Source organism: Ranitomeya variabilis, chromosome 7 (genome assembly GCF_051348905.1).
Source record: "Ranitomeya variabilis isolate aRanVar5 chromosome 7, aRanVar5.hap1, whole genome shotgun sequence".
NCBI classification, from domain to species: Eukaryota; Metazoa; Chordata; class Amphibia; order Anura; family Dendrobatidae; genus Ranitomeya; species Ranitomeya variabilis.
The window spans coordinates 188,870,661-188,890,588 of record NC_135238.1 but is presented as its reverse complement, the minus strand read 5'-3'; the positions used below and the strand labels follow the sequence as shown (position 1 = coordinate 188,890,588).

At 48.2% G+C, this 19,928-nt stretch overlaps 1 pseudogene; it reads left to right on the top strand.

Moving 5' to 3' along the window:
* The window catches only part of LOC143785852 (FAST kinase domain-containing protein 1, mitochondrial-like), a 57,737-nt pseudogene that overhangs the window by 26,392 nt on the left and 11,417 nt on the right, over positions 1–19,928 (top strand).

The following is a 19,928-nucleotide window of genomic DNA, read 5'->3' as shown; positions in this document are numbered from 1 at the left end:
ATCCGATATTACAAAAATATCGGATCTCGGTATCGGAAATTCCGATACAGCAAGTATCGCCCGATACCCGATACTTGCAGCATCGGAATGCTCAACACTACTCAATAGGTTTGTTTTTATCACCAGATGCTAAAAAATGCTCTGGACAAATAACTTTAAGCTTCATATTCTAATATACAGGGGTGCATATGCTGGCATAAATGTCTATTCATATTATTATTTTTATACTATGTGGATAGGTAGATGCTGTCCTGCCGGTTGCATGGCCAGAAGGGTCACCAGACCTTACCCAGATTGACTTGATTTTTATTTGGGAAGTTATAAAAAATGAGGTTTGTTTAAGAAAATCATGCACAATTGATAACATTCAACTATTATTTAAACTGTACACCTGGAGCGCCCCCACACCGCCGCAGGGCCGAGGGGTACCCAGAGCCGGGCCTCTGAGTCTCAGTTCTGGGGTTGTCACGGTGGCTAGACCCGGTCCGTGGCCCTGTCTGTCAGTGGGGGACGTCCGGTGCAATAAGTGATGATGATGGTGCAGTGGTGGGGTGCAAGTCGCGGTAAATAACGAGGACACCAGGTTGCAGTCTCTTTACCTCTTTACTGAAGGTTTCGGAGACCTCAGTCCAGAGCGCTGTTAACTGGGTTGTCAGAGACTGGCCGGTCCAAAGGCACATCAGGAGTTCTCTTTACAGGTGGGAATCAGTGTCTACCTTCTAGCGCTGTGTGTTGTAGTCCTTCCCTGCTGAGCTCCCGGGATAGTCCTCACAACTGTTTCTGTCTGTCTCAGATGTTCGTTCTCTTCGTCCCCCAGATGATAGGGTAGGACGCACCCGTATGACGGGGTAGGCCTGGAGTTCTTCCGGGACCCTAGAGTCGCCCCTCTCCCACAACTGCCTCCGTTGTCTGCTTAGGTGTTAAGTGAGACAGCCAACCTATAATTAGCTGTCCGGCCGTGGTTTGCAGTAGTACTTAAAGTCTCTTACTTGCTCGGCGTTCCGGCCACCGACTGTTTGCGCCTCAGAAGGATGTTGCCTCGGTCTAACAGCACGACTCCTTCTGGTCCCAATACTTCTTTACTGTATTCCCGTTGTGCACTGGTTAGTTCTGTTCTGAGGAGTCTGCCAGGATCCCATCCCTGACAGGTCCTCTCACTAGCTCTTCCCAGCTACTTCTCTCTGTCTTCCTGTCCAACCCCCAGTTTTACCAGAGTGTGAGGAGTGGCCTACTAGATAGGACCACCCCCCCTGGTGGCCGGAGTGTGAAGTGTAGTGAGGTGTTACCTGGTCAGAGAAACTCCTTTAGTGCAATCAGACGTACCATAGCTCCCCATAGTGGCGGAGCCACAGTACTGCAACGACCAGGACTCTGGGGCGCTGCACTCCCCCCCGGTTAAATCCAGTACTCCGGGACTGGGAAAACAAGAACAATAATACATGTTAACAGAAAACACACAAATTTTTGAAATAGTATAACAATTGAACATAACAATGCTTCCCTTTACGGGAGGTGAGGATTCTTGAACGTTGCGAAAGTTAGGTCATGCACAGTTTATGACTCTCAGTTCAGTGGTTGAAACAGCGGGGACCCCGGGTAAACAAATGGGTTCCCCTTATGAAAGTTTTTGAGCAATTCACCGTCCATTACTCTATTGTCCATTTAAAACCTGTAACAAAAATACACACAAAAACATTCTTAACTAAAGAGCAGCCCTATTTAATACCTCCAAGTTTTGTAGCGGAGGGGAGTTTGGTTTTGAGTGCTGCGTGTGGACCTTCGCAGCGCAGGGGTGGCTATTGGCCCAACAGGGCCCGCTATGCTTGCTACCGTTGGTGTAGTGCACTGTCTTCTAGCTACACTTCTAGTGAGTCGGGGTAGCACTGGCAGGTTAGGGCTCTCAGAGCTGCTGCTATCAACAGTGGGTACAGCAGATTCACCGATAGCAGAGGGAGGATTTGTCGGTTCCACGGTTGGCATGGCATCTTCAGGTAAGGCTTGTTGAGGTAGCGGGACCGGATGATCTGGTACCACAATTGCTTCTGGTGGGTCTGGCTGTTGAAACATTAGAACAGGCACCACGAGGGCTTGATTTATCTGAGTCCAGGACTGGGGAAAGTCACCAAGGACGGTATGGAACATCTTCTCCTTTTCTACCGGCGGAGAGATCTCTGGGACCGTCTCTCTCTCTTTCAACTTATCGGGGCAGACCTTAAGGTGATCCCTGGATATCGCTGTTGAGGTCTCCCCTCTGTCCTTGCTGATGAGACAGACCTTTGTGTTATCAAAGTCGGATGGCAGGATGGTATACGGTTCCGCTTCCCATTGGTCATCGAGCTTGTGTAATCTCCTCTTTCGTTTAAGTACTTGTTCACCAGGGGGCAGGGGAATCGCAGGAGCGTGTTGGTTGTAGTCCCTTTCTTGTTTTTGCCTAGCCTGGGCGAGACTTCTTTCTACACACTCCTGTACCTCGCGGTACCTTCGCTGCCTTTCTGCATCCCAGTCGGCATCCGGCGAGGTATCTTCGGGTACTAGGACCCCCATGTCCAGATCAACGGGTAACCGACTAGACCTTCCTCGCATCAGGTACGCTGGAGTACAGTTGGTGGAACTTACTGGGATGTGGTTGTACATATCCACCAGGTCAGGCAACTTTGTCGGCCACAGGTTCCGTTCCTCCACAGGCAAGGTCTTCAATAAATCGATTACTACCTGGTTCATCTTCTCGCACATCCCGTTGGTTTGAGGGTGGTACGGGGTGGTTCTGATCTTCTTACACCCGTACAGCTGGCAGAATTCTTGGAACACTTCTGCTTCGAAGGCAGGTCCCTGGTCGGTCAGTACCTTCTCTGGGTAGCCATGGGGCCTACAAAAGTGCTGCTGGAAGGCCCTGGCGGCAGTCCTGGCCGTTAGATCTTTAACAGGCACAACCACCAAAAACCTGGAGTAGTGGTCCACGATGGTAAGGGCGTAGATATAGCCCGACCGGCTAGGTGTCAGCTTCACATGATCCAGTGCGACCAGTTCAAGCGGCCGTTTGGTAATGATAGGCCGCAGGGGAGCCCCTGACGAATGATCGTGTATCCGAAACGCGCGTCGGGGAGCGCTCTGTTGGATACGGTGACACCATAAGGTATTTGTCCTCCATCTTCTTTTCTGCTTTAGTGCAAAACACTTGATATATGTGTGAGTGATTCACACCAGTTTATATTGCACGATTTCACTTTGCACTTTGCCACTTTATATTTAGCACTGGTTTTCTTCGTTTTAACCCTATTACGGGTTATTTTTTAACGTTCCACGTTTTTACACTTATTTTACTCTATCTTGGAAGACATATACATATAGGTATTATATAAACATCACCTATCTTTTTGGGAAACCGTATGCTTATATTGGCTATATTTTCTTTGAGATTTTAATCCTGTTATACTATCCAACATGTGCACTGTTATTTATATGTACCACTACCATTAATAAAGAATTATATATATTATACGTATACCCTGCTCTGTTATCCTTGCTTCTGGGGTTGGTATCCTTGCTCTAGGTGATTGGTTCTTTGCCCTTATACATAAGGAGTGGTTTCCACTCGTTCCTTGTTGTTTTCACTGGGGTTTCTATATACTTATATATATATATATATATATATTATAATATATTACACAATATTTCCCCTTAAAGTGTTGACAATTTTTCTAACGGTCCTTTCTGCGCAGACTACATGGACCACACTCCCGACACCACTTCTCAATGGTTCTCTTCATGCCAATCCAATAGAACCTCCCTCGGAGTAGCTTCTCCAGCTTCCTCCATCCGAAGTGTCCGGCTCCATCATGGTAGGCTCCCAGAACCATGGGCGCATCTCGCCTTGGCACCACTATCTGCCACACCAATTCATGAGTACGTGGGTCGATGCTCCTCCTGCACAGCTTGCCATCATGGATAAACAGCTTGCTTCTCCCCTTCCACAGCTGTTGGGTTTCTTGTGGATCATCTGGGCCAGGGTGCAACCCAGCCTGCGTCAAGAGCTCCTTCACCTGACGGACCGCGGGGTCACTATCCTGGGTTTCTGCCCCTCCGTGGTGGGGCAGGGGATTCAGCGTGGCATCCGGTTGGTTCTTGTGCCTGTTCTTCACATGGTGAGAGTTCTGAGTGGCTTTGGGGCGATGGAAGGCAGGCAGCTCCACCTCTTCAAGTGCCTCCGGGTCTTCCCCCACTTCTGGTAAATTGGGCATTCGGGACAGGGCATCGGCATTGGCATTCTGGTGTCCTGCTCGATATTTGATGGTGAAATCCTAGTTGGACAGCCGGGCCATCCACCGCTGTTCCAAAGCCCCGAGTTTGGCAGTACCTAGATGCGTTAACGGATTGTTGTCCGTGAAGACGGTGAATTTCGCGGAGGCCAGGTAGTGCTTAAACCTCTCTGTCACTGCCCAGACCAAGGCAAGGAATTCCAGTTTGAAGGAACTGTAGTTGTCAGGGTTCCTTTCCGTGGGACGGAGTTTCCTGCTGGCGTAAGCAATCACTCTTTCTTTGCCTTTCTGGACTTGGGACAGCACGGCTCCTAGTCCCACATTACTGGCATCTGTGTACAGCACAAACGGTTGGTCGTATTCGGGGTAAGCCAGTACCTCTTCTCCCGTCAGCGCCGACTTCAAGCAGGTGAAGGACTCCTCCAGCTCCCCGTTCCAGTCAAAGGGGGTGTTCTTCCCCCTGGTCTTCTTTGGCTGGCCCACCAACAGGTTTTGCAAGGGTGCGGCCTTCTTGGTGAAGTCTTTAATGAACCTCCGGTAGTAGCCTACCAGCCCGAGGAACTGCCGGACTTCGTGGAGGTCACTGGGCTTTGGCCAGTCCTTGATCACTGTGACCTTGTCGGGGTCTGGGGCCACTCCTTCAGCGCTCACCACATGGCCCAGGTACTGCACTTTAGGTTTCAGCAGATGACACTTGGACGGTTTCACCTTTAAGCCAAAGTTGGATAGGGCTTCAAACACCTCGGCCAGGTGCTTCAGGTGGTCTTCGTAGGTCTTAGAGAAGACAATGACATCATCCAAATATAGCAGCACGGTTTCAAAGTTCAGGTGTCCCAGGCAGCACTCCATCATCCTCTGGAACGTTCCGGGAGCATTGCACAATCCGAAGGGCATGTAGTTGAACTCACAGAGACCCATTGGCGTCGTGAAGGCCGTCTTCTCTTTGTCCGCCTCCGCTACAGGAACCTGCCAGTACCCACTGGTGAGATCTAAGGTAGAGAAGTAGTTAGCAGATTTTAAGGCAGCCAGAGACTCCTCTATCCTAGGCAGTGGGTATGCGTCCTTATGTGTAATGCGATTCAACTGCCTGTAATCAACACACATCCTCATTGTACCATCTTTCTTTTTAACAAGGACTAACGGAGCTGCCCAGGGGCTACAGCTGTCTCTCACCACCCCAGCCTCCTTCATTTCCCGCAACATGTCCTTGGCACACTGGTAATGAGCTGGGGGTACAGGGCGATATCTCTCTTTTATGGGTCGGTGATCTCCCGTGGGGATGTGATGTTGGATCCCTTTCACCTGCCCAAAATCCGAGGGGTGTTTGCTGAATATCTGCTCGTACTCGTGTACCACCCTGTAGGCCCCCTGTTTTTGATGGGATGGGGTAGAGTCAGTGCCCACATGCAATTCCCGACACCAGTCCTTCGAGGGCTCTGAAGAACCTTTGTTCTCCGCCAAGTTTGACGGGACCAAGGGTTCAGGTGTCTGTATCACATTATTATTGACAGTGAACAATTTGGCGAGCGTGGTATACTTGGTGAGGTGAACCTCTTCCTCCCCACAATTGAGGACACGTACGGGCACTCTCCCCTGGCGGACGTCGACCACCCCCCGGGCTGTCAGAACAGTAGGCCTATTGTCTGAATATACGGGTTCTACCAAGGCCTGGTAGTCCTTACCCCTGAGGCCTATGGCTGCTCGACACCATATTAACATTTCACTCTTGGGGGGTATCGCGATGGGGTTTGAATCACTCACAGTGACACGACCAATCTCACCACCAGTCAGCTCGACCTGCTGTCTCTGCATCAGAGCTCTGATTTCCTTCTGCAGGGCACGTTGCTCACTGTGGCCAGCGGTTTCTGCCACCTGTTGCAACAAAACAATCACTTCTGCAAGACAATTTTCTATAACATTAGTTCCAAGAGTCATCATGGGATTACATTCTCGACGATCAATATCAACAATCACAATCCCTTGGGCTTTCAATTCCACCCGCCCCACTTTGATGGTGACCTCCTTATACCCCACTTGTGGCAACGGCTGACCATTACTGGCGATTATGGTGAAATCATCGTCAGGGCCACGAGTAATATCAGCGTCCTCCCAATACCGTTTGTAGAGCACGTAAGGTATAGTCGTCACCTGAGAACCGGTGTCCAGCAAAGCATTCAAGGGGATTCCATCAATCACTACAGGGAGAACTGGTCGTCCTCCAATATACTTGGTTCTCCAATGCTGCGGGCCTGACCGTCCTACTCCTGGGGGTTGGCCCTTTGCCCCAGGGGTTGCTCGTTTAAAGGACAGTACCTTGCAAGATGGCCCACCTGGTGACATCGGCGGCAGATGGGTCGTCCGTCCTGATGGAAACGATCGCTGTCCCGGCCTCTGGTCGGTGGGGTCCTCTTCTGTCGCATCCAGGGAACATCCTCTGGTCCGGAGGCTAGCTGGATCTTTTTCTTGGGGGCCTCCTGTAGGGACTGCACCGTCCGGGCTAGGGCAGCAACGTTCTTGGTCAGCTCCTGCATCTGAAGACGGAGTCCTGCAGGGGAGTCGTCCTCGAAGCTCTGGGCGTCGGCCTCCGCGGCAACTGGGGTATCCGATGCCACCTCCTGGTGGTATGTGAGAGCGGGGCTCCTGGGTGGTATTGCGCGGCTGGGCTGTCGCTCCTGCAATGCCTGGATAGCTTTATCTTTGAACTGCGCAAAAGTCAAGTCTGGATTTTGCATGGCCAGGAAGTGCAATTGGCCCCGCTGGTGACTGCACAGGAGCCCCTCAATGAACCGCTCCTTCAGAAGTTTATCTTCATCCTGCATGCTGCCGGGGTCACTCTGCTTAATGGCCCGCATCGCCTCCTGGAGATTAAGGGCATAGTCCCGTAAGCTATCCTGTGGCCTCTGTTTGCATCCATAAAAAGTCAGTTTAATTTCCGTAGCAGTGCGAGTATCAAAGGTGGCTTTAAGCTTGGCAAAAATCTGTTGTGCAGTTCCTTTATCCTCAGCGGGCCAGGATTTCAATTCTCTCAGAGCCGCCCCAAAGAGTTGGCCGGTTATCATATGAACCTTCTGGGGCTCTGTCAGGGGATAGAACTCGAGCAGGCTGCAGAGCCCTTCCTTAAAGTCAGTGAATGTATGCGACTCCCCAGAGTATCGTGGGAGCCAGGTGGCTCCGGGCAGGTACGGCATAGAAAAGGGCATTATGGCTTTTGTGTTAGCGGCAGTGTCCGGCTGGCTGAGGGGAACAGCGGGTTCTGCGGCAACCGGTGGTGGTATTAGGGCCGCGGCTTCGCCCGCTGCGGGGACCGGAGCTGCCCCTACGTCCGCGGCTGCGACCGCCACCTCCTCTCCTCCCGACTCAGACATGGCTGTCCCTACCTCCCACTAACCTGCTGGGGGTCGGAGTTCCTCTTCCGGGATTGGCGCCTTACCGCGCTTTCCGTTCCGCGCTTCTTTTGGCTGGTTCCGCCCGCGTAGCTAGGGCTCCTCCCTCCGTGCGCGGCAATGGCGAATTTTGGCGGTAAATGGCACAGCACACAGTCTTTTCAATAAAGTACAGTCCAAGCACAATAAATCACAGTTCCAAGGCACACATGACCTGATTCTTCAGGCTTAAGTAGATCCTGTTCGTGACGCCAAGTTTGGAGCGCCCCCACACCGCCGCAGGGCCGAGGGGTACCCGGAGCCGGGCCTCTGAGTCTCAGTTCTGGGGTTGTCACGGTGGCTAGACCCGGTCCGTGGCCCTGTCTGTCAGTGGGGGACGTCCGGTGCAATAAGTGATGATGATGGTGGGGTGCAAGTCGCGGTAAATAACGAGGACACCAGGTTGCAGTCTCTTTACCTCTTTACTGAAGGTTTCGGAGACCTCAGTCCAGAGCGCTGTTAACTGGGTTGTCAGAGACTGGCCGGTCCAAAGGCACATCAGGAGTTCTCTTTACAGGTGGGAATCAGTGTCTACCTTCTAGCGCTGTGTGTTGTAGTCCTTCCCTGCTGAGCTCCCGGGATAGTCCTCACAACTGTTTCTGTCTGTCTCAGATGTTCGTTCTCTTCGTCCCCCAGATGATAGGGTAGGACGCACCCGTATGACGGGGTAGGCCTGGAGTTCTTCCGGGACCCTAGAGTCGCCCCTCTCCCACAACTGCCTCCGTTGTCTGCTTAGGTGTTAAGTGAGACAGCCAACCTATAATTAGCTGTCCGGCCGTGGTTTGCAGTAGTACTTAAAGTCTCTTACTTGCTCGGCGTTCCGGCCACCGACTGTTTGCGCCTCAGAAGGATGTTGCCTCGGTCTAACAGCACGACTCCTTCTGGTCCCAATACTTCTTTACTGTATTCCCGTTGTGCACTGGTTAGTTCTGTTCTGAGGAGTCTGCCAGGATCCCATCCCTGACAGGTCCTCTCACTAGCTCTTCCCAGCTACTTCTCTCTGTCTTCCTGTCCAACCCCCAGTTTTACCAGAGTGTGAGGAGTGGCCTACTAGATAGGACCACCCCCCCTGGTGGCCGGAGTGTGAAGTGTAGTGAGGTGTTACCTGGTCAGAGAAACTCCTTTAGTGCAATCAGACGTACCATAGCTCCCCATAGTGGCGGAGCCACAGTACTGCAACGACCAGGACTCTGGGGCACTGCACACCGACTTCTGCACCCCCTGTATACCAATACCATATAATAAGTATGTTAAAATGCTGATTGTATAATCTGTATGTGGAAAGAACACAGCCTTACATATAAGTTGTGGGTCCACTATTATTATTATTCCTTTTTTATCTCTTCCTTTACAGATGGCTTTAATCAAAGTGTCTTATCATATCTTGAAGTAACAAGATCTTCTCCGGAGAGAGGAATATCCACTTTCTAAGAAGATGTTGGAAGAAAAGACATAGAATATTTTTATTTCTCTAAGGTCCTAAGCCTTTCGTACAGTCCAGACATGTTCTGCTGGAGGAGGGCTTTGCCTCTTTCTCTGCGCTTCTTTCAGATGCGTAGTATCAGTTCGGATCCGCTCCTGGATCAGTTGATGACTAGCACAAACCAATTCCAGATTTTTCAACTCGTTGGCATCCATAAGTCTAAGCTTACAGTACATCATGTGGGTTGCGCCATCAATACATTATGGGAGCTTCAGAAGGGGAAGCCGAGTGCAAACGCAAATCATGAAACCGTCCGAAATCACCCGGAATTTATTGCTCTTCGGATCCTGGCAGAAAATAAAATTGACTTTATGAGCGACACCACCCTGGTGAATACGCTGTATGCCGTTATAAGGTACGAGCCACTTGCTCCATTGCTCGGTCCTTATGTTGCATCTCGTTTACCATTGTTGTATTCTGTATTTCAAGGTTTAATGTGGAAGCGCACGACTCTTTGGTGCAGCAGCTGCTAATGGAAGGCTGGAGAAGACTGGAAAAGTAAGGCTGGTGGAATGTTTGATTACCAATCCCAGCAGCCATTTTGCCATTTAGTTGCCCAGCATTAGCTCTTTGGCTCTTGAGGTTCGTCATGCTGTGTGTTGCCCAAAGGTTTTCCGCATTGTATCCCTCTTCTCCCACTAGTATACACGTCATAGCATTTCATTGTAGCATCGTAAACATGAGACAAGATGCACAGCCAGGACAGTGGAGTCCTGCACTTTTGCAACTGCGGACTGGAAAAACGAAACCTAAAAAGTTAGATCAATAAATAACTTTTTTATAAAGAAATCTTTTGGATTTTATCCTATATAACTGTATGGCGCATTGTTTGTTATTTTGTATTTATATGATTGATTGTATGTTTTTACCTGTTTCAGGTTTGAACCGGAGACGTTGTCGAAATTCTCAGTTTGTTTGGAAAAACTAGATCTGGGCAGCAGTCCGTTAATGGGAAAGGTAGCCAATGCCCTGAACACGGGCCTGGAGAACATACAAAATATTAGGTAAGCGGTCACCAGTATCTAAGACTACTGGAAGTGATTTAAAGGGATCCTGTCAGGTCACAGTGGCTCTCTCAGAGCTGAAATAATTGTCTTCACAGTCCTTATGTTTCCAAAGGTAATTTATTCCTATTTACTTATATCTACTACTTCCCTATTGTAGTATAACCTGATATGTTTGGTGATGGGTCGACTCCAAAGGGGAAAACTCCTCCTCAGGATGTGAGTTATCTCTGACCAGAGGTGTTGTTTTCATAGAACTATCCGGATAGTGAATGAGGGCAATACAAATGTGGAGGATATGCATAACTTTATGCTACAGGAAGGGCATGATTTTATTGCTGGATTATGGCAAGTAAATCATCATGTCAGCAGTTTGCGAGTCCTGAGTGACCTGACAGGTTTCCTTTAAGAAGCTAACGAGGAGTGGTCCCCATTGACCCCTTAAAGTGGACGCATCACTGTCAAACATATCAAGTTATTTTACAGCGGAGAGATAGCACATATAACTAAATATACAATAAATTACCTTTGGAAGCAATAGGACTGTTAAACAGTCATTTTAGTTCCGCCAAAGTCGTGGTAAATACAGCTCATGGGAGCAGCCATCTTGGCTCCGTCAGCTCTGCCTCTGGTGTTCTAATAGGACACGCCCCCAAATTCCAGCCTTGTTGTTATTTTTCTACTGAATCTTGCATATGTATATTTGTTTTAATTTCTTTTTCACCCATGGATTTCTATAGGCAGAGACTGGTGCAACTATCCTTCAATGTCATCACCCCACACACTAAATAAAAAAAAATAAATAAAAATAAAACATCATTTTTTAAATGTAAGGGTATGTATCCACGTTCAGGAAACGCTGCGTTTTTGACGCAGCGCTGAGCCGCAGCATCAAAAACGCAGCGTCCAGATGTTCCAGCATAGTGGAGGGGATTTAAGGAAATCCCGTCTCCACTGTGCATTAAAAAACGCATGCGTTTTTCCTGCGAAAACGCACATGCGGAGCGTTTTTTCAGAACGCAGCATGTTGCTACTATGAGCAAAACACGCAGGAACACCGCAGGTGACCTGCCAGTGACCTCAGGTGCATTTTTGGTCAGGATTTTACCTGCATAAAATCCTGACCAAAGCCTGAAGCAAACCTGAACGTGGACACATACCCTAAGGGTATGTGTCCACGTTCAGGATTGCATCAGGATTTGGTCAGGATTTTTCATCAGTATTTGTAAGCCAAAACCAGGAGTGGGTGATAAATGCAAAAGTGGAGCATATGTTTCTATTATACTTTTCCTCTAATTGTTCCACTCCTGGTTTTGGCTTACAAATACTGATGAAAAATCCAGACCAAATCCTGATGCAATCCTGAACGTGGACACATACCCTAATACTTCCATTTACTGTCTGAAGCAACCTATGATGTTAAAAATATTACTAATAAATGCGTAAGGCAAAATAGTACTTGTCTACAAAAATAAGACCATATTGACCTGTGGTGACACGCGAATGAAAACAATGAAAAAAAATTCTAGAATGCTGAAAAGGGAAAAAAATTAACGTGCTTAACTGTTTTTTTTTTTTTTTTAAAGCCAAATCTGGAAATGCTGTAAAATAACAAAACAAGTATAACTTCCCTGCTGAAGCCAATGCCGATCCCGCGTTACCTCTCTGCTGATACTTAGAGCAGGGAGATTAATTTGATTAACTTGCTATTTGGGCTCGTGCATAAGACGTATTTTCTCAGATGAGTGCTATGTGTAGTTTTCACTTGTAGCGCTCGTAACTATGATATTCAATAGGGCTGTGCACATGTCCAAAATTTATTTAATCTTTTTATCGGACTCTGCGGGAAAAATGCGGGAAAAAATGTGGGTTATGTCTGATTTTGACCCATCTGAGTGCAGTATGATGGAGGGGCAGAGACTCTGATTCCAGCGATGTGTCACTTACTGGGCTGCTTGCTGTAGTTTTGATAAAGTTCCTGTTTTCTCTGCTGCAGATCTTGCAGTGCTCTAAATACTGAGCTCTGTATAACCCGGCCCACACCTCTGATTGGCTGCTTTCTGCGTAGGGTGTCAGGATAAGCTCACTGATGGACTCTCAGTTAACTCATTTTGCAAGCCACTCTCTATATCACACACTTCATATGTGCTATAGATCACATTCATGATCCTTTTTAATCCTTTTCCAGATACCTGTCCAGCCTTATGATGAAGACATTCCCGGTCACCTCTAAGCGGTTGCAGCACTGACTGATCAGCAAGGCAGAATCCTTAATGGAGGGGGATAACTACATAGATGTGCACAGCGTGCGCCGGGTCGTCCAGTTTCTGTGCCTTATGAAGTATGACTACCAGCCCCTCTTGGATAAATGCAATCAGATTTTTGTGCGGGACAAGAATAAAATGAGCACGGACACCATGTGCATCGTCAGCGGCCTCTACCGGCAAATGGCTTTCAAGCAGTACGAGTTTCAGGTGATGTCAAAATTGTCTCTGCTCGAAATATCAAACCTATGGAATAATGCGGATCATTTCGGAAAAATATTTTGTGCCTTATTTCCGATGGCTTCTCAAGAGATAAGAAATAGGTGAGTGGGACCCTTAAAGGGATGTGATGAATCGGCCCCTTAAAGGGATACTACATATCAGCCCTGAACCAACAGAAAAAATCCCGTAATGCAATGATAATACTCAAATAGAACTCGTATTCCCTAATTAGAGGAAGCTCCTGATTATTTTGAAGTCTAATCTAGGAATTCAGTACTGGAAACAAGTGCCAAATGTTGGATTTGTAAAGGTTTGAGCTCCTTTGCTCCCTCCAGGCTTGAAGACGACCTTGTCATACTGGCAGATAAGATCCATCACATCAGTCTGGTGTACGTGCTGGAGACCATGGCGGAGGCCGAGTGCAAGAACCCAATCCTCATTCAGAAGTAAGTGGATCCTCTAAGCCGTGAATGGTTTGGAGCTGGATCCTTCCTGTCCAATCTGACATTGTCCATATTATCACGGTCCGGGTACGGGCTGCACCCCGGCGAGGGTCTGCTGACCCAACTATACATGTGTGAGGCCAGGAGATCCTCGGCCAATTCGGTCCGTACCTGGATCATAATATATGGACGTCTGAATCCTGCTATATTTCCATTTACTGTTCAGATGGATGCTGTTGTTCCCTGTAATCAGCTATTTCAGACTCTTAGTATTCTCCTCCTAGCAAATAAGTACTGAGAGGTTTTATTTTTTTAATGTTTTTTTCCTGATCCCTTTGATGTACAGACCGATGAGTCCGATGGTGGATTTCTCCACTCCTCAATGCATGAGCCACCCTACTGAGCATTCATGTCCATTGGGGGAATAGAGCGAGAGCGAGCTGATGGCCAGATGAACGCTTGGCCGACCCTTACGGTATATGGGGCCTTTACAAACCTATGAGCCATTTTATATGGTGCACACTCGACGTTCATGCACATTCTTGAAGCATCTTTACACTGGAACAAGGAGCGTCCACCACTTATTAGAGACTCTGTCAGCCGTTTCCTAACTTATTGATGACACTGGCGCAGTGTGTTGTGTCGTTTTTGCCATCAAAGTTACAAAAACCCATATGTACATCAGTGGGGCTTGTGGTCTGGGTGAGATATGTTCTGCCACACACGGCACCCTGCGTGGGAGCGTCCCTTCTGGATGAGGACGTGGCACGGCGGTGGATGGAGTCTCGTTATGTTGCTTGATGACGTGTGATCTTTTTCTCTCCGTTCAGGATCTGCTCCGCCATCCAGGACAATCTGGATCATTACCATCGCCTGTATCTATGTAAGCTCACAGATGCCGTGGTTTGCCTGCCCTGCCAAAACTATCAACTGTTTGCGGATCTACAAAAACGTCTAACTGCGTAAGTGCAATTTCCATGCATGTGTGGCGAGTAATCGGGTTAAAGGGACATGTGGACGGCCCTATTAGAATGGCGCTGGGTTTACCATGTGGGTAAGACAAGGTCACTATTAAGAATACAAACATATGACTGGTATACCGTGAGGGCCAGGAGCGGACACAGACAGCAGAGGCCCCTGTGCAAGAACAATATATGGACCATTTGCAGCCGGAGAGCTCCTTATAATGCACAATGCCACCTGCTTTGGGGAATGCAGTGGCCCCCGGACCTCTCGGGCCCCTGTGCGGCTGCACTGGTTGCACCAATGGTATGTCCGCTACTGGTCAAGGTGACATTGGGGAGTCCTCCAGCGTGTATGCGCACAGTGTAACTGCAGAGGCCTGTGCGCGCTAACTGACCGCGCTCACTGACCTCTCTCCTCTGCTGTGGCTGCTCGCTCCACGGAAAGATGCAGAAGTGTGGCGAGCAAGAAGCGTTAAAGAAAGAAGAGGGAGGAAAATCGCATGGCCGCAGCAGAGAGGAGAGAGATCTGTCAGCGCGTGCGCTGGCTCCTGCTGCTACATTGTGTGCTTTCCCCAAGCGAGCACTGTCAATCAACACAGGAGGCAAAAAAATATCTTGGCCGTGCCAACAACGGACACCCAAATTTTAACATAAATATGCTCAACAATAATAGTTTATTACTACAAACATATGGGTTGTATAAGGACTATTTTATAAGGCTTATTTTAACTAGTAATTTTGGAGTGACACTCATCACAAAGTGTTTTTTTTTTTTTTGTTTGTTTTTAATAAAGACGTGACATTTTTGTTCTATGGACCTCTTATTTTATCTTTTGCCTGGGGAAACCACAAAAATAAAGCCCACATTAATGTGTTTTGAGGGTTTTGGTGGCTTCTTTTTGTTCCCTTTGTCACATGTATAAATGATTTGATTCTGAGATGGTGACTTGTTTTTGGTGCCTGAAATGTCCCTTCCCGTAGCTTTATGAAGACGTCTCATGTCCCATCTATGGTGGTTATGATGACCAGGTCACTGTCGCTGCTGACCCTTACTAGAGTGGATGAAGCCGTCCTTAGAAAGATTGACGACGTCATTCCCCAGTGTGACCTCAGCGACCTGAATAGCATCGCGAACAGCGTCATCCGGTGGTTACAGCCCGTCCAGTCTGTCCAGGCAGAATAAATCCGGGATGTATGAGAAACTCCTCCATAAAGTGAGCCGATACGGACTGGAGAGAGTGAAGAATATGGACGACATTGATCATCTGTTGAATGAGCTGACGTACGTGATGAACGGGCAGTGGCTGCAGAATATGCTGATAGACGACATCCTGCTCACCTGCCAGCGCCTGCTGCACCAGGTCACCTGGAGGAACGCACCGTTTCTGGCGCTGGTTATTAGTTACTGTAATACTCTGTGTCCTCCGGTTCTGGACAAGATCGCAGAAGTCACCATGGAGAATGTCACAAAGGTAGAAGCCCCGTGGGTTCAGATTGGAAGGCCAGTCACTGGCCCAAACGAAACATCTGGTGGCCAAAGGTCTATTCAGTGCGTGCACCTGACAGCTGTCTAGGGGCGGCTTAAAGAGCACCAGTCCTGTGTGTTACACTATGGTACCCCCATGTAATAATTATTCCGGAGCATCTTTTCATTGTTGTTCCTCTGTTATTCCTTCAGGAAATCCTTAAAGGGATTCTCTCATCATGTATCTTTGGTAGCACCCATCTCCCCTGCCTCCCGACTTTTTGCTTGCAATGGGGTAAGGGGACAGTGGTGAGCTCCTAAGGTCCAGATGGCCTGCAGAGGCAGATGTGCATGCTGCTTGTCTGGGAAACTGGACACTTCTGACAAGCTGCAGGAGTGGCTGGTAACCTAGACAATGAGCAGTAAACTATAGAATTAAAACTCCTTCCATTATTGCAAACGGAGAGGATTTTAAAGTAAGAAGTAAATTGTTTTTACAAGCACTTTTGGCCACTATAGATGAGACAATTCCTTTAAATGAAGGATTTGGTGTTGCTGTTCTACCAGTCAATACTTGTACTCTTAGGACACAGTCAGATGACCAAATAAATTGGACTGTGATCGGACCACAATGCACAGACTGGCCGGCGGCTCTCCCGACCTGAGCATGACCGCTTCATGTTTTCCTGTACAGCCATCATGCTCAGGTCGGTAGAACCGCTGGACAGTCTTTGCATTGTGGTCCAATCACAGTCCAATTTATATGGTCGTCTGACTGCGCCCTTAGGTCTCAGACGTCTGGTTTTTTTCATACATGTTCTCAGTGTTTCTCACAGATCATGTACCTATTATAGTCTATGGGGCTGTTTACATGTATGTTTTGCTTTTTTGCAGTGCCTGCAAAAAACCAAACTGAGATATGGTCACTTTTGATCTGAATCATGGATCAATTTCTCTGATGCAAGTCTATTGGTTCGTGAAAAAAACAAAAAAGATACAAGAAAATGAAACTCCTTAATGGAGGAAAAAGCAAAAAAAACCAACGGACTTACAGATTAGAAATGGATGAAAATCTGATCCAGCACATTAATGGCAAACAGACCATTTTCTCTGCGATCACTTTATCATTAGCTATCACTGATGACCCAGCAGTAGCAGATTGATGGATGTAGTGCTCCTCTGAGCTGTGATTTGCACTGATGGGGTATCCTTAGGAAAGATCATCAATGCTGTGATTGCAGAAATCCCTCTCATTTACTGGACTATGTCATGTACACACTGTGTTAGTAAAGACTATTTGTCAGATTAATAATGTATTTTTTTGTTTGTTTTTTTAAGATCCATCCCACAGACTTGAACAGAGTTTTATTTGCCTTTGTCAATCTGGGCTATGATCCCCCGCGAGAAGAAGAATTCTTTACAATGTGTATTCAGCATATTCTCGCTAATTTAAGTAAGTATTCATTGTATTCTCAGTATAAGTGGAGATCTGGCCACGCTTCACCCCAGGAGTAATCACAGCCCTGGAAGATTAAAGAGACACATTTTTCTACCTGTGATTTCCGCCTCCGCGTTGCAAAAAGTGAAAATATGCAAAAAATTCCACATTATCATTAACAAGCTGCAGATTAGAAAACCTAAACCCCACAACTTTTTTTTATTATTTTTAGTACATTGTGGTTATTGTGCAGATAATCACATCAGAATTTCAGTGATGAATTTCCCATATTATAGACTGTGGTCACACGGGCAAGTGAAGAAAAGAGAAAAAAAAAGAATTGTCCCGTTTTCATCTAAAAAATGTAGCCCTAATGTTATAATTTCCTTATCTTTATGGATTGGGACCTTGTCTAAAATAATTGTTAATAAAGTTTCTACATCATCCCTTATTATGATCCTGAGCTGCAGATTATTTCTTTTCCCTGCCGCTGTCCAACCTATCATCAGAATACAGGCCGCCACGTACAGCAGTCATTGCTCTACACCGGTTCCCCTTAAAAAAAAACAAAAAAAAAAAACATGTTCTGCACAAGAATTCTACCATTTTCTAATCTATTTCTTCCTTTTTCACAAAGAAAATGAAGGTATTGTAGCTGAGTGACATCGCCGCATTTACGCATTTTAAGCCCTAGGAAACAGACACATTCCATAAGGCTCCGTTCACCTCTGTGTCATCTGATCCCAGCGGCGGCTGTCATTTCCCATTGGTTTCTGACAGCAGTATCTTTTCCATTAAAGACTCCGTAACCAGTAGCCGAGCCGCCGGTGCAGATGTGAACAGATCCGTAAAAATGAATGGAATTTGCCCAGAGGGGTCGGGCTGATTCCTCCTCCTGCTAACATACCTTATTCTTAAAGAGTGACTGGCGATTTTGTAATATATTCTATGAGAGAAATGTGCTACTTCCCCTCCTTTCAATCTCCATTCTCTATATAGACAGATTTTCCCATTACTGTGAGATAGGTTGGTGCTTATAAAATTCTATGGAGAGGAGGTGGAGACGGACACAGACTTTCCGTTGTAAGTTCTTCTGAATCGTCAGTTACACTTCTCCATGGAACTTTATGAGCACCAGCTGTCTCCTATCTCAGTAAGGGCTGTCCCACACGTCCAGATAATTCCGGTACCAGAAAATTCGGTACCGGAGTTATCCGTGTCCGTGTGCCCCTACGTTTCTTGTGTACATCAGTGTGTCACACTTGCGGCACACGTGTGCCGCCCGTGTTCCCACTGGGTACCACACGCACCGTGCTGGGTACCACACGTAGGAGCATCTGGTGCTGAAGCTGCGATTCATATGTTCCCTGCCGCATCGTTTGCGGCAGAGAAGATATGAATAATAGTGTTTAAAATAAAGATCTATCTGTCCGCAGGCCCCCCACCCCCTGTGCGCCCCCCCCCCCCCGCTCTTCAGAAAATACTTACCCGCTCCCTCGCTGCTTCCTGGTCTGGCCGCGGCTTCTAGTGTATGCGGTCACGTGGGGCCGATCATTTACAGTCATGAATATGTGGCTCCACCTCCCATAGGGGCGGAGCCGACTATTCATGATTGTAAATGATCGGCCCCACGTGACCGCATACAGTAGGAGGCGCGGGGCAGAGAGGAAGGAGTGACAGCCAACGTGGGAGCGGGTGAGTATTTTCAGGACAGCGGGGGGGGGGGGCGCACAGGGGGTGGGGGGGCGGCGGACACATAGATCTTTATTTTAAACACTATTATTCATATTTTCTCTGCCGCAAACGCTGCTACAGGGAACATATGAATGGCGGCTTCAGCACCATGTGGGGGGGACAGCGCTTACTGTAACGCTGTCTCCTGCACGCACACGGACCCCAGACGGAGAATGTCCGTGTGAGGTGCGTGTTTTACACGGACCCATTGACTCTATTGGGTCCGTGTAATACGTGCGCTCCCACGAACACTGACATGTCTCCGTGTTTTGCACACGGAGACACGGTCCGCAAAAAATCAATGACATCTGAACAGATGCATTGATTTTTATGGGTCTACGTGTGTCAGTGTCTCCGGTACGGGAGGAAACTGTCACCTCACGTACCGGAGCCACTGACGTGTGAAACCGGCCTAATGGAAGATTTTACTCATGAACTGAGCGTGAAAGATCAGTCCAGGAGGAGAGGAAAAAAAAAGCCGATTTGTCTGATAAGACTTATTTTCTCTTCGCCACGACAGCACCCACTTGAGAGAGGGGATCCGCCCCTAGGAACAGGAAACCCTATGGAGAGATAAAAGGGGCGGTCCCCCTCGCTCCCACAGTTGGTTTCCTGTTCCTACGGGAGACCCTTGGAGAGAAGAGGATGCCCAGCCTGGATGCCGCTTGCGCAGTTTACCTTTATGGGACGGCAAGGGCTCCAGAAGCTGGAAGCAGCGTCGGGGGTCCTATGGTAGCTTCCCCCCTCTGCTGGCAGGTACCGTGAGGCCGGGTCCGGGGAGTCGCCTGGCTCACGGAGATTCACCCAGCGGACCTGCGGAGACCAAAAACGCTGGGGTAAGTTGATCCTGCGGCGCCATCTCGGATGGTGCGCAGGCAGCGTGGGTCCGATGTACTGTCCCCCGGAAGCAGTATCGCAAAACTTCCGGGGTGACTCAGGAGAGACGGCGCCTGCGCTGAGGCTGGTGAGAGCGCAGGCGCATACAGTATGGCCGTGACCCGGATGTAGCGGTTACTTCCGGGTGCGGCAGGAAGCAAGATGGCGGCCCCCATTAGAAAAGGACGCCGGCACTGATCCTCCGGCGTCCATCATGGCATCTCCACAGGACCCAGCGATGGCTTCATCTGAAGTCACCGCTATTACACCTGTCAGCCGCACAAGCAGCAGCCACAGATCTTCTGCTAAAAGCAAAAAGTCGGGCCGGTCAGTTCCATCTGTGCCAAAAAAGTCGT